The sequence below is a fragment of the Arachis hypogaea genome, chromosome 17, assembly GCF_003086295.3.
Source record: "Arachis hypogaea cultivar Tifrunner chromosome 17, arahy.Tifrunner.gnm2.J5K5, whole genome shotgun sequence".
Taxonomy (NCBI): Eukaryota; Viridiplantae; Streptophyta; class Magnoliopsida; order Fabales; family Fabaceae; genus Arachis; species Arachis hypogaea.
The window spans coordinates 89,290,529-89,306,380 of NC_092052.1; the positions used below are offsets into that span (position 1 = coordinate 89,290,529).

The following is a 15,852-nucleotide window of genomic DNA, read 5'->3' on the forward strand; positions in this document are numbered from 1 at the left end:
TTCCCTTGAGATAAGATAAGTTATCTTATCTTATCTTTGAGTGAAGCCATCTTATCTTTAAGGGGAACCGCCTTTATCTTTCTAGGCTTTGGCTATCTTTAGATTAGGCTGTGTCCCTTCGTTTGAGCCTGCCTGGGCTTCTTATGGCGATTTGGCCGAGCTCTTTGTGAAAAGTTCGGTAATGGACCAACCTTTCAAGAGGTCAGTAATGGACCAACCTTTCAAGAGGTCGGTAATGGACCAACCATTCAAGAGGTCAGTAATGGACCAACCTTTCAAGAGGTCGGTCGTTCTGATCTTCGTCCAACCGGATCGCATAGCTCGACCCAGGGTATGAATAGTGCCCCTGCTTGAGCTTCAACCTTCCTACGAGGACGTGCTTTTAAGCTTCGACCTCTTTAGGAAGTCATGTTCAAGCATCTTGCTTGATTCGCGTCCGATCTGCATTGTAATGTGGGTTTTTTACCCTTGCCTTTTTAGATCATTCCTTGCTTTGAGTTTGTGTTGTCAACCCTCTGCTTTGGCGGAGTTGTCTTTGTGGCTTGAGCGGAGCTGTTCCCCTTTTTGCTAAGCACTTTGAGCCTTAAGTTGTTTCTCAACCTTTTGGCTTGTTCTTGAGATCGTGCTTGCGCCTTTTCTTGGCTGACGTCGACCTTTCAGCAAAGCACTTCTGATCTCTTCTTCGGCCTTCTGGTCTTGTGGCACTGCTTGAGCTTCGATCTTCCTTGTGAGGTCGTGCTTCTTAGCCTCGATCCCTTTGAGGGAGTCATGCTCAAGCATATTCCTTGCAGATTTTATAGAGGTTTGGTACTTTACTGTCCGACCTCTTTTTGATCATTTCTTGTTTTGTCCACTTTCTGCTTGGTCGAGGTGATCCTTGAGGCTAACTTGTCCGACAACTTTTTAGTGTTCTCGTAGAACCTTTTTAGTTAGCCTGAACAATTTTGATAGCCTTGTCGTGGAGTCGTGGCTTTTTGGGCGAAGCTGTGTCCCTTTTAGCGCACGCTTTTCGTTGGTCCAACTTCTCTTGTCGGTCTTTCTTTAGCTTTCCATGGTCCGACTTCTCTTGTCGGTCCTTCTGTAGCTTTCATTGGTCCGACTTCTCTTGTCGGTCCTTTTGTAGCTTTCGTTGGTCCGACTTCTCTTGTCAGTCCAAGCTGTAGCTTTTGTTGGTCCGACTTCTCTTGTCGGTCCGAGCTGTAGCTTTTGTTGGTCCGATTTCTCTTGTCGGTCCCAGCTGTAGCTTTCATTGGTCTGACTTCTCTTGTCGGTCCAAGCTAAGTCATTTTTAGTAGTCCATTTTTAGTCAGACCTCGTCAGGCCGCTTTTTATGGATTACTTTTTATAACTTCTTGCATTAATCTGTTTTTATCGCTTTCACCTTGCCGACCTTGCATAATCGGGCAATGAATTTGGTTTTCATCTTGCCGACCTTGTCAAATCGGGCGATGAATTTGGTTTTTACCTTGCTGATCTTGTCGTAATCGGGCGATGAATTTTTGCGCTCAAATTAATGCGTCTTGGTAGGAAAACTCTTTAGGGAATCTGAAAAACTTTATTCAAGTAGAAAAAATAGGCATATAGACAAGAATATATACATATGAGTGCTTACCCTTCTAGGTCAAAATAAATCAATTCTCAAGAATACATATATGAACACAAGGGCTAAAGGTATCAACAACCAAGTCAAATCCACAATTGAATTGAGTTATTAGAAAAAAATTTAACAAACTTGCAAGAAAATAGATGATCATAGGTGAAAACACGTAATTGAGCGATCAAACCCTCACCGGATGTGTATCCGCTCTAGTCGCTCAAGTGTATAGTGTTGATTCACTCAATTCTCCTCTAATCATGCTTTCCAAGATTTGTTTTTCATCTAACAATCAACACTTATCCAATTCATGCATACAAATATCATGAGGACTTTTCTAATGGTTGTAATGGGGCTAGGGTCAAGGTAAGATTGTATTTGGTTAAGTGAGCTTGAAATTTGAATCTTTGATTAACCTAAACTTCCCACCTAACCTACAACCTATACAATTTCAAAGCTAACCTAACTACCCATTTTTCACTTTTTCACACACTCATGCATTCTCTTTTTTATCACAACCCATATGCATTGTTATTATTACTTTACTTTGGGGGCATTTTGTCCCCTTTTATTGCTTTTCTTTTTTTATTTCTTTTTCTTTTTTTATTTTTTTCTCTTTTTATTTTTCTTTTTCTATTTTTCTCATATTTTTCAATTAAAATATATACAAGAGTATCAATGCATATGGTTTAACATTCAATTCATGAGTGTGTACCCAATTCCCAATATTTTTAATAAAAATACAAAAGCACCCTTTCATCCCAACCAATGTTCCCAATATTTCCAAACTTGAATGATAAACACTCTCACTAGCCTAAACTAATCAAAGATCCAAATTAAGGATATTTATTATTTTTTTTTCTTTAAGACTTGTAATATGCTAAAATTAAGAACAAATGCGTTTAGCATAGGCTCAAAGTTAGCTAAAAATGGAAGATAAAAGGGTAGGCTATTTGGGTATGTGAGCTAAACGAAATGATAGCCTCAATCATATAAATGCATGTATACATAGAATAATGGATATAAAGAATCAAACAAATCAAAGATTTCAATCATAGAAAGAGAATAATGCACACAAGAATGGAAATAAGTGGTTATATGATGTACCACACAATTAGGCTCAAAATCTACATGTTTTTGTGTTCTTAGCTCAGAAACATATTCCACAATATATATAATTCAAGCAAGTTCTAAAAAAAACTTTTTTTCAAATCAATTGGGTGCCCCTATAGATAAAATCCTTGAAAAATTTTATTATTCTGACTAAACTTATTATATATATGCAAAGTAAGAAAATGCAACGAAAATTCTAAAAGACCTAAAAATGAAATGCCAAAGTGTTGGGATTAGAAATTTGTCACCTAAAAACGTCGATTGGTCGGACGACCTCCCCACACTTAAAGTTTGCACCGTCCTCGGTGCATTCAGAGATGAACAAGGGGTACATCGACTTTCAGGGTTGCCACCTTCAGCTAGTGGATCAACCGACTTCTGCGTGTTCTTTCTCCGCTTCCATGTCTGCTTATGATAAATCATCCTGAGCAATAGGAAACAGCATCTAACAAGACAAGTAAATGCACAAGCAGGGAAGCATAGATTGTTGGAATGAGGTAAAACACTAGCATGACGTGAGTGAATTAGGGTAACATTAAGGAAGAGTAGTGTGTGAGTTCTAAGTTGCATGCGGTTTAGAACACACACACTAGCATAGAGAGCTATGTCACAATTACACAAAAGAAGCATGCACTTCACTCATTCTAGTGTGCTTGAAATACTTCAAAGAAAACTTGTAGGTTAAGACAACAGTTCATACCCTGGGTCAAGCTGTTCGACCCAGGATGAATCGACTGACCTCTTCAGGTCAGAACTACCCGACCTCTTTAAAAGAGTTCAGCCAAGTCACCAAGAAAGCCCTGAAAGGGTCCAAACAGCGGAACACGACCCAAAACCAAAGGCAGCTCAAGCCTAGAGAGATAAGGGCGGTTTCCACAAAGATAAAGATAACTCCACTCAAAGATAAGATAACATAACTATCTTATCTCTAGGAAAAGATCACTCTACAACATTATAAATACACTAGAGTACCCAGATATAACTCATACTCTGATTCTATTAAACACCTGCTTAATACCCTTGCTAACTTAAGCATCGGAGTCCCTTGCAGGTACCACCACCCTCCAGTGACAAAGGATCAGCAGCACCCTCAGTCCAACAAGTCGGACGCAATAGCTCCGGCCACCACCCACAAGTCGGACACATCAGCGCCGACCAGCATCGAAGATCTCATCTGAGATCGACCTACAGTTTCAGGTAACCCTCGGAACATTGGCGCCGTTGCTGGGGAACCTGGAAGTCATTCCATCATCATGGCGGACAACCTTAACAACGACCACAATTCTGATTTGGAGAACAGAACTCGTATAAGAACGCGGATGTCACTCTAGACGATACTTCTCAGCCTAACAAAGATAAGAATTCGCCAAGCACGGGAGTCATGGAGGTACTTCAAGATCGACTAAAACAACTCGAAAAAGAAGTCGAATATCAATGGAAAGCCGAGAAAGACCTACGAAGGGAAGCTAGGCGACGCCGAGAATTAGAAGACAAGCTCCTAAAGCTTGAAGCCGGTCTCAAAGCTAAAACGATTCGATCCAGCCACGAAGACAGCCCCCGCAAGGACCAAGACCCATTCATCAAAGAGATCATGAAGGCCAAAATCCCAAAAGACTTCAAACCCCCTGACATGACTCCATACGACGGCACATCCGATCCCAGCCATCATCTCAGTAATTTCAGAAGTAGAATGTATCTCACCGATGCCTCAGATGCGGTTTGATGCAAAGCCTTCCCGACTACCTTGACGAAGACAGCAATTAAGTGGTTCGACGACCTCCCTTCTAAGTCCATCTCAAGCTTTGACGACTTAGCCAAGAAGTTTCTAGCTAGATTCTCCATCCAAAAGGACAAAAGCAAACACGTCCCGAGCCTATTAGGGATCAAGCAAAGAGATCGGAAAAGTCTTCGCAGCTACATGGAAAGATTCAACAAAGCATGCCTAGACATACAAAGTCTGCCAACAGAAGCAGTCATTATGGGTCTCATTAATGGCTTACGAGAGGGACCTTTTAGTCACTCCATATCGAAAAAATATCCCACATCTCTGAATAAAGTACAAGAACAAGCAGAGAAATACATCAACATGGAGGAAAACTCTCGACTAGGAGAGACTTCAAAGTTCGGATTCTCCTACTCCTCTAGAGATAAGGATAAAGAGTCCAAGAAAAAAGAAGATCAGCATGGAGAAAAGATCAAGAAATACCACAATTACACCCCTCTTCAGGTGTCTCTTGTAGATGTCTATCGAGAAGTCTGCCAAATTGAAAAGATACCCCTACCTCGCCCACTCAAAAACAAGAAAGGAGGAGGAAATCAAACAGAATACTGTGAATACCATCGAATCTATGGACATCCTACCAACGAGTGCTTCGATTCGAAGAATGTCATAGAAAAATTGGTAAGAGAAGGAAGACTAGATCGGTACTTAGCCAGCAAAATAGATGAGCCAGGAAAAAGAAGAAGGGACGAAGAGGTCGGGCGAACTGAACGACCACCTCATACCCCAGAAAGACATGTCCACATGATACACAGAGGATTTGCGGGAGGAGGAATCTCTCAATCATCTCGTAAAAGACATCTTAAAGAAGTATATCATATCGAGGAAGGAGAAGGAGCACCCGACCTACCTGCTATCACTTTCACTAAAGAAGACACAGCTGGCATCATCTCAGGACATGATGATCCCATGGTCATCACTATCATATTGGCCAATGCTAATCTCCACCGCACACTGGTGGACCAAGGAAGCTTGGCTGACATATTGTTCAAAACCGCTTTCGACAAACGCGGCCTAGAGGAAAAAGAACTCAGAGCATATCCAAATAGTTTATTCGGACTAGGAGACACTCCAATCTAACCACTTGGATACATCTCACTGCACACAACCTTTGGAAAAGGAAACCGGTCAAGGACACTCAACATAGACTACATCGTGGTCAACGTGAGTACAACCTACAACGCCCTTATAGGTAGGACAACACTAAATCAGCTCGGTGCGGGAGTCTCGACTCCACATCTGTGCATGAAATTCCCAACAACAGAAGGGATCGCTACAATAAAAGCAGACCAGAAGATAGCGCGCCGCTGTTACAATGAAAGTCTGAACCTCAGAGGCAAAGGAGAAGAAATCCACACCGTCAAACTCGGGAAGAACTTCGTCCACAACCTGAAGGCGAGACAGAAAAAGTCCAGATCGGAGATATCCCAGATAAAATGACCAATATTGGCACAAACCTAAAAGGAGACGTAAAGGAGTTCCTCATACAGTTCTTAAGAGATAATGTCGACCTCTTCACATGGAAGGCCGCAGATATGCCGGGCATAGACCCTAGGCTAATGTGCCACAGGCTGGCAATATACCCAGGATCTCGGCCAGTACAGCAGAGATGTAGAAAACTTGGGCCAGAACGATCCCAAGCTGTGGAAGAGCAGGTACAAGCTCTACTAGAGGCAGGATTCATAAGGGAAGTCAAGTACCCACTATGGCTAGCTAACGTCGTCTTGGTGAAAAAATCAAATGAGAAGTGGCGGATGTGCATCGACTACACCGATCTCAACAAAGCTTGCCCAAAAGATCCTTATCCACTCCCAAGTATTGACGCTCTGGTGGATGCCTCCTCCGGATACAAATACCTCTCGTTTATGGACGCTTATTCGGGATACAATCAAATCCCAATGTACCCACCTGATCAAGAAAAAACCTCATTCTTAACCCCAAAAGCAAACTACTGCTACGTCGTCATGCCATTCGGACTCAAAAATACAGGAGCCACTTATCAAAGATTAATGAATAAAGTCTTTACAGACCATATCGGGAAAGTCATGGAAGTATACATGGACGACATGTTAGTAAAGACACAAAGTGAGGAATCATTACTGTCTGACCTCACCCAAGTATTCGACACTATAAGAAGGCATGGCATGTAACTTAACCCTGCAAAATGCACCTCCGTAGTAGAAGCTGGCAAATTCTTAGGTTTCATGCTCACACAAAGAGGAATCGAGGCAAATCCGGATAAATGTCGGGCTATACTCGACATGAAGAGTCTGACCTGTGTCAAAGAAGTACAACAACTAAATGGAAGATTGGCGGCCTTGTCCAGATTCCTAGCCGGATCAGCAATAAGATCTCTCCCCTTCTACGCCACTCTAAGGAAGGGAAAGAGGTTTGAATGGACAACGGAGTGCGAACAAGCTTTCTAGGATTTTAAAAGGTTCCTGGGACAACCACCTATTCTAACTCGGCCACGGGAAGGAGAACCACTTATATTGTACCTCGCAATAGGAAATTGGGCAGTAGCCTCAGCACTGGTCAGAAAGGACGAAAGTGGACAACAACCTATATACTTCATCAGCAAAGCACTACAAGGGTCCGAACTGAACTACCAAAAAATAGAAAAATTCGCCTATGCTCTCATACTAACGTCTCGATGACTTCGCCCATATTTTCAAGCCCACATCATCAAAGTTCAGACCAACCAGCTCATAAAAAGCATTTTGCAGAAAACAGATTTAGAAGGAAGAATCTTACAGTGGGCAGTCGAGTTATCTGAATTCGACCTTCAATATGAAGCTTGGACAGCCATCAAATCACAGTATCTGGCCGACTTTATTGCAGAGTTTACTGACACTCCAAAAATCTCCATAGAATGAAATCTCTACGTAGACGGCTCCTCGAACAAAACCGGAAATGGCACAGGTGTGATAATAGAAAGCAACCAGGGAAGCCAAATCGAATTTTCCCTCAAATTTGGGTTTCTTGCTTCAAACAACCAAGCCGAATATGAGGCATTACTAGCTGATTTGAAGCTGGCTAAGGAGGTCAGAGCTCAAAAACTTATCATCTTCAGCAACTCACAAGTAGTCTCCTCACAAATAGCAGGAAGCTATCAAGCCAAGGATCCGACCATAAAAAAGTATTTGGATAAAACTAAGGAACAACTCGGACAACTCAGGGAATATGAGGTCCACCACATACCTCAGAAACAGAATACTCGAGCTGATGCACTCTCAAAACTAGCCAGCACCAAACCAGGGGGCAACAATAGAAGCCTCATTCAGGAGATACTACAGAACCCGTCAATTTCGGAAGAAGAAAAGGTCCTAGCCATAACCGGTCTGGATCAAGGATGGATGACTCCCATAATTAACTACCTCAAAACAGAAATACTCCCTACAGATAAGAAGAAGGCAAAGAGGTTAAAATGGAAGGCACAATACTACACCATCATAAACAATACTCTATACAAGAGAGGGATTTCAACACCACTGTTAAAATGTGTGCCGACTTCCAACACAAAGGAAGTTTTAGAAGAAATACACAGTGGCATCTGTGGCAACCATCTCAGAGCACAAGCTCTCACCAAAAAAGTACTCCGAGCCAGATTCTATTGGCCAACTTTACAAAAGGAAGCAACAGAGTTCGTAAAGACATGTCCACCATGTCAGAAACATGCTAATTTCCACAGCGCCCCACGAGAAGAACTCATCAGCGTAACCTCACCCTGGCCATTCGCAAAATGGGGACTCGACCTCCTTGGGCCCTTCCCCCAAGGATCAGGACAGGTCAAGTTCCTCATCGTTGGGGTAGATTACTTCACAAAGTGGATTGAGGTAGAGCCCCTAGCTAACGCCACTGCTCAAAGAAGTCAAAAATTCCTATATAGAAATATTGTCACAAGGTTTGGGGTTCCATACTCCATTACCACAGACAATGGCACTCAATTCACAGACACATGCTTCAGAAAATTGGTGGCCGACTTCAAAATAAAGCACCAATTCACGTCCGTAGAACACACCCAGACCAATGGACAGGCAGAAGCCGCCAATAAAGTTATATTAACTGGGCTAAAACGGAGATTACAGGATGCAAAGGGAGCCTGGGATGAAGAGCTCCCCCAAGTCCTATAGGCATATCGGACAACTCCACACTCCACGACAGGGGAGTCACCCTTCCGACTAGCTTATGGAATGGAGGCAATGATTCCAGTAGAAGTCGAAGAAGGGTCCCCCAGAGGAGATCGACTTACTTTCAGAAATACGGGAAAGAGCTCGAATCAAGGAGGAGGCGCTAAAACGTCGAATGGCCTCAAGGTACAATAAAAAGTAGTACAGCAAAGTTTTGCCAACAACGACCTCGTCCTAATCCAAAATGATATTGGAACAAGTCGACCTGGAGAAGGAAAGCTGGCGGCGAACTAGAAAGGACCCTACCGAGTCATAGAAGTACTCGGAAAAGGCTATTACAAGTTGTCCGAACTCAAAGGGCGAGAGCTGCCAAGGTCATGGCACGCCTGCAACCTAAGAAGGTATTACAGTTAGGAGGTAATAAAGATCTTAGGATAAGGTGCACTCATTTTCCTGAAAAGGTTTTTTAACGAGGTGCCAAGCCAAGATCTATGAATTGCCTGACTTAGAGGAGTAAAGCACCCACATGTATATATTTGCATATTTTCTATTTTGAATAAAGTTTTTTCAGATTCTCTACAAATCCTCTTTATCAAGACGCATTAATCTGAAACACAAAAAATTCATCGCCCGATTATAAAGCTACAGATCAGCAAAAAGTGAAAACCAAATTCACTGCTCGATCACGATAAAGATCAATAAAGATGAAAACCGAATTCATCAAAGGTCGACCAAGCAAGGATCAAACTCAATTACTACAAAATCGGCAAGATGAAAAGCGGCAAAAACAGAATAATGCAAGAAGTTATCAAAAAGTAATCCATAGGAAGAGACCTGACGAGGCCTCAACAAAAATGGATCGCTGGAAATAACTTAAAAACGGACCGACATAAAGAAGTCGGACCAGTCGACTACAACAACAAAAGTTATAAAAAGTAATCCCTAGAAAGAGGCCTGGCCAGCCCTAAAAAAGAGGATTACTAAAAATAAATTAGAAGGGACTGACATGATAAAGTCAGCCCAACAAAACCAAAAAAGTTATAAAAAGTAATCCATAAAAGAGACCTGACAAAGGTCTAAATAATATAGATTATTGAAAATAACTTAGAAGGGACCGACATGATGAAGTCGGCCCAACAAAACCACAAAAGTTATAAAAAATAATCCATAAAAGAGACCTGACAAAGGTCCAAATAATATGGATTACTGAAAATAACTTAGAAGGAACCGACATGATGAAGTCGGCCCGAAAAAGCTACAAAAAGTTATAAATAGTAATCCACAAAAGGAGACCTGACAAGGTCCAAATAAAATGGATTACTAGAAATAACTGTGAACAGACCGAGATGAAGAAGTCGGCCTAAAAAGCTACAAAGTTATAAAAAGTCATCCATCAAAAGAGACCTAACAAGGTCCAAATGAGATGGATTACTAAAAATAAACTCGAAGGACTCAGCAAAAAGATTCAACACGACAGGAGGCGTGCGCTAAAAGGGACACAACTCAACCTACAGAAAGCCACGACACCACCAAACAAGTAGTCTATGGGAGTCCTGAGAAAGAATAAGTCGAATAGAACTAACCTCAGAAACTTTGTTTTGATTAATACAGGAAGTAAAAGTCATCGAAAGAGGTCGGACAAAAGTCCAACATTCTAAGGATTCCTGAAAAATGCTAAACAACACTGCAGACAAGCATATCACAAAGGAACAAAGCTACTATGATAAAAGGCTCAAGAGGCCACCCAAGAGTCGACCTCAAAAAGGCTCAAGAAGCTACTTTGTTTTTCTACATAGAGTTGCTATAGAAAAGCAACCAAAATACCCAAGTCAAGATCATAAGTTACAAAAATAAAGAGTTCAAAAGTCCACAGACTGGGCTATACACAAATACATCAAAGAAAATATTATAAAGGATCCAAAGACTCCCCAGTAGCGGTATCTCGGGGTGAAAGAGGACGAGTCTGAAGGGGTATCGCATCTACAGTCCCATCATCCCGATTCAGGATCTGGACATCAGGGTCAGACTCAGGCTGGCCGACCTCAGCTGCTGGAGTTGAAGAAGGCGGGGCAACAGAGGCTTTGGCAGATGGCACAGGAGGAGGGTCTACATCTACATCATCATCATTCGAGCCATCAGGGACAATCTTACCATCCACTACAGTGTTGTCCAAGCTGAATATAGTAAGGTCGAGCTCGGGCACAAGAACTCGAACTTGAGCCTTCAAATTCTCATAAGCAGCATTCACGCTACCTACAAGATGACCCTGGAGCTCGGTATAGTCGGCCTGGGCAGATTTCAACCTCTCCCTGAGCTCTATCATCTCCCCATAAGTTAGGACATAGCTCTCCTTATGCTTCAATGCCATCTCCTCAGCCAAGTTCACAGAAGCCACCGCAGCAGTAGCCCGAATCTTCTCACCCTCCAACTCCTTCACCTCAAGCTCCTCCTTCAACCCCTTGATTCTGTCGAACTCCGATTTAGTCTCCTCCATAAAAGCCTTTGTCGCATGAATGGGAAGATGATGAGCGGATAATTTATATGCTTTTTGGTATTGTTTTTAGTATGTTTTTAGTATGTTTTTGGCATTGTTTTCGTGTAAACTTCAAGCTCAGCCCAAGCACACACCAAGTGGGCTCCGGAAGTGGATTTATGCATCAATTACTTACTTCTGTAAACCCTAGTAACTAGTCTAGTATATATAGAACTTTTTATCATTGTATTCACAGTCTTGGTTCCTCCGGTTCCCCTCTGGGACCGAGACCAATGAACTCCATTATCACTTATGTATTCTCAATGGTAGAGTTTCTGCACTCCATAGATTAAGGTGTGGAGCTCTGTTGTTCCTCATGATTTAATGCAAAGTACTACTGTTTTATATTCAATTCAACTTATTCCGCTTCTAAGATATCCATTCGCACCCAAGAACAGGATGAATGTGATGATTATGTGACGGTCATCATCATTCTCACTTATGAACGCGTGCCTGACAAACACTTCTGTTCCACATGCAAACAAGCTAGAATGAGTATCTCTTAGATATCTAATACAGGAGACCGAGTCCGAGTTATTAGTGTCTTCGTGGTATAAGTTAGAATCCATGGATGGCAATTCCTGAGATCCGGAAAGTCTAAACTTTGTCTGTGGTATTCCGAGTAGGATCTGGGAAGGGATGGCTGTGACGAACTTCAAACTCGCGAATGCTGGGTGTAGTGACAGACGCAAAAGGAGGGTGAATCTTATTCCAGTATGATCGAGAACTTCCATATGATTAGCCGTGCCGTGACATAGCATTTGGACCTTTTTCACAGAGAGGATGGGATGTAGCCATTGACAACGGTGATGCCCTATATAAAGCTTGCCATGGAAAGGAGTAGGACTGGTTGGATGAAGACAGCAGGAAAGAAAGCAGAGGGTCAGAGGAACGAAAGCATCTCTATACGCTTATCTGAAATTCTCACCAATGATTTACATAAGTATTTCTATCTTTATTTTCTGTTTATTTATTATTTTTATTCGAAAACTCCATAACCATTTGATATCCGCCTGACTGAGATTTACAAGGTGACCATAGCTTGCTTCATACCAACAATCTCCGTGGGATCGACCCTTACTCACGTAAGGTTTTATTACTTGGACGACCCAGTGCACTTGCTGGTTAGTTGTATCAAAGTTGTGACAAATTATGAATTAAGATTAGAGCACCAAGTTTTTGGAGCCATTACAAGGGATCACAATTTCGTACACCAAGTTTTTGGCGCCATTGCCGGGGATTGTTCGAGTTTGGACAACTGACAGTTCATCTTGTTGCTCAGATTAGGTAATTTTCTTCTTGTTTCAACTTTTATTTGGTTTTCAAAAACTTTTTCAAAAATTTTTTCTTTGTTTTCATTTTTCTTCAAATAAATTTTCGAAAAAAAAATAATAAAAAATTAAATCTTTTAAAAAAAAAATTATATTTTTCTTCAGAATTTTTAAGAATAAATTCTAGTGTTTCATGAAGCATGTTGAAGCCTGGCTGGCTGTAAAGCCATGTCTAAAATCTTTTGGACTAAGGCTTCCAAACCATTAGCATAGAGGCAAGTTAATTTGATAACTAATGAGCAGTATATCTGAGTTACATACTAAAGCTTGACTGGCTATTAAGCCATGTCTAACCCTTTGATTGGAGCTTTGGGCTAATATTGAAAGATTCCTGGAATTCTTCTTAAAGATTTTGGAATTCTTATTTTCTTTTTCACAATAATTTTCAAAAAAAAATCCAAAAAAAAATTTATAAAATCATGAAAATCAAAAATATTTTGTGTTTCTTGTTTGAGTCTTGAGTCAATTTTAAGTTTGGTGTCAATTGCATTTTTTCTAAAAATTTTTTATGCATTTTTTCGAAAATTCATGCATTCATAGTGTTCTTCATGATCTTCAAGTTGTTCTTGGCCAGTCTTCTTGTTTGATCTTCATATTTTCCTGTTTTGTGTCTTTTCTTGTTTTTCATATGCATTCTTGCATTCATAGTGTCTATACATGAAAAATTTCTAAGTTTGGTGTCTTGTATGTTTTCTTTTCTTGAAAATTTTTCAAAAATATATTCTTGATGTTCATCATGATCTTCAAAGTGTTCTTGGTGTTCATCTTGACATTCATAGCATTCTTGTATGCATCATGTGTTTTGATTCATAATTTTCATGTTGTGAGTCATTTTTTTTGTTTTATTCTTTCATCATTAAAAATTCAAAAATAAAAAAAATATCTTTCCTTTTTTCTCTCATAAATTTCGAAAATTTGGATTGACTTTTTCAAAAATTTTTAAAATTCAATTGTTTCTTATGAGTCAAATCAAATTTTCAATTTAAAAATCTTATCTTTTTCAAAATCTTTTTCATTTTTCTTATTTATTTTCGAAAATTTTAAAAATATTTTTCAAAAATCTTCTTCTTAGTTCTATCTCATAATTTTCGAAAATATTATCAACAATTAATGTTTTGATTTAAAAATTTCAAGTTTGTTACTTGCTTGTTAAGAAAGATTCAAACTTTAAGTTCTAGAATCATATCTTGTGATTACTTGTGAGTCAAGTCATTAATTTTGATTTTAAAATTCAAATATTTTTGAAAACTAATTTTAATCATATCTTTTTATCATATCCTTTATATCATATCTTTTTCAAAATTTTATCTTTTTCAAAAATTTGATTTTAAAATATCTTTTCCAACTTCTTATCTTCTTATCTTTTCAAAATTGATTTTCAAATTTGTTTCAACTAACTAATTAACTTTTTGTTTGTTTCTTATCTCTTTCAAAACTACCTAACTAACTATCCCTCTCTAATTTTCGAAAATACCTCCCTCTTTTTCAAAAAATTCTTTTTAATTAATTAATTGTTTTCTATTTTTTATTTTAATTTTATTTCGTTCCTAATTTTTGAAAATTACTAACCTTTTTTTCAAAAACTATTTTCGAAATTTAACTTTAAATTATAATTTTTATTTTTTGAATTCTCTCACCCCTCATCTCCTTCTATTTATTTATTCACTTACTAACACTTCTCTTCATCTCATATCTCTGCTCTCCTCATCCTTGTGTTTGGATTCTCCTCCCTTCTCTTTCCTTACATTACATTCTTTTCTTCTTTTACTCACACAAAGGAATCTCTATACTGTGACATAAAGGATTCTATATTTTCTTTGTTATTCCCTTCTTTGTCATATGAGCAGGAGCAAGGACAAGAACATTCTTGTTAAAGCAGATCCTGAACCTGAAAGGACTCTGAAAAGGAAACTAAGAGAAGCTAAAATACAACAATCCAAAGACAACCTTACAGGAATTTTTGAACAGGAAGAGAAGATGGTAGCCGAAAATAATAATAATGCAAGGAGGATGATTGGTGACTTTACTGCACCTAATTTCAATTTACATGGAAGAAGCATCTCCATCCCTACCATTGGAGCAAACAATTTTGAGCTTAAACCTTAATTAGTTTCTCTGATGCAACAAAACTGCAAGTTTCATGGACTTCCATCTGAAGATCCCTTTCAGTTCTTAACTGAATTCTTGCAGATCTGTGATACTGTTAAGACTAATGGAGTAGATCCTGAAGTCTACAAGCTCATGCTTTTTCCTTTTGTTGTGAAAGACAGAGCTAGAATATGGTTGGACTCTCAACCTAAGGATAGCCTGAACTCTTGGGATAAGCTGGTTAAGGCTTTCTTAGCCAAGTTCTTTCCTCCTCAAAAGCTTAGTAAGCTTAGAGTGGATGTTCAAACCTTCAGACAGAAAGAAGGTAAATCCCTCTATGAAGCTTGGGAGAGATACAAGGAACTGACCAAAAAGTGTCCTTCAGAGTAAATAAAATAGAGTAAGAGAAGTCGGTCACTACCCAGCTCAGCTCGAATAAAAGAGGGGTCCCCCAAAAATCTCTTTGTATCGAGATGGTGAGGTTGCCCCCAAATATCTTCCAACACAGTCACAAAAGCATGCTCAACCTCATCAAGCATCTCCCACGAGTATCGAGACACCACAACATTCTTTTGCCAACACAAGGGGAAGGCAGGTTCATTTTTTGACTCTAAGAAAAATCGTCGAGCTCCCTCAACAGATCGGACCTTAAAAAAGTAATTCTTAAAGTCCCTAAAGGACTCGTCATACATAGCAAACACTTTATGTCCTTGAGTAGACTGAAAGGAAATCCAAAAAGCTTTCTTTTTTGAAGAGATCCCGGGCTTAGTCAAAACAAAAAGATAAAGAAAGAGAGTTTGAAAAGGTTTGACATCTAACTCTTGGCAAAGCAACTGAAAGATCTTGATAAAGCCCCAGGAGTTTGGATGGAGCTGGGATGGAGCTACATTACACGACCACAACAAGTCGGTCTCAAAGGAGGTAAAAGGAAGGGTGATGTTCATTTGGCTGAAAAAGTAGTCGTAAGTATAAAAGAAAGGGCGTTCTCCTTTGGTCAGAGCAAGAAAGTAAACCCTTTCATCGGAGTCAGGCACTACCAATTCATAGTTTTTCTCCTGATCCCTACTACTACAGATTCGCTGATGTTTTCTAAGCTTCGCACAGAACTCAGAATTAACTATGGAAACACACATCAGGACGACAGAGTCCAGCCAGTCAGACGTACCCTCAAGGACCTTGGAAGATGTCTCGATAATATTTTTGCGAGAAGACATGGTCAACTAGTCCTACAGCAAAGAAAAAAAGAGAGAGATTACTAAATAAACAACTCGGGCATAACAAAA

General features: G+C 39.8%; 1 non-coding gene across 1 annotated transcript; it reads right to left on the reverse strand.

The window, feature by feature from the left end:
* Positions 1-14,854: 14,854 nt before the first annotated feature.
* On the reverse strand, positions 14,855-14,957 carry LOC112768324 (small nucleolar RNA R71). The gene has a single exon (XR_003185760.1). It is a non-coding gene; the product is annotated as a small nucleolar RNA R71 (small nucleolar RNA).
* Positions 14,958-15,852: the final 895 nt, after the last annotated feature.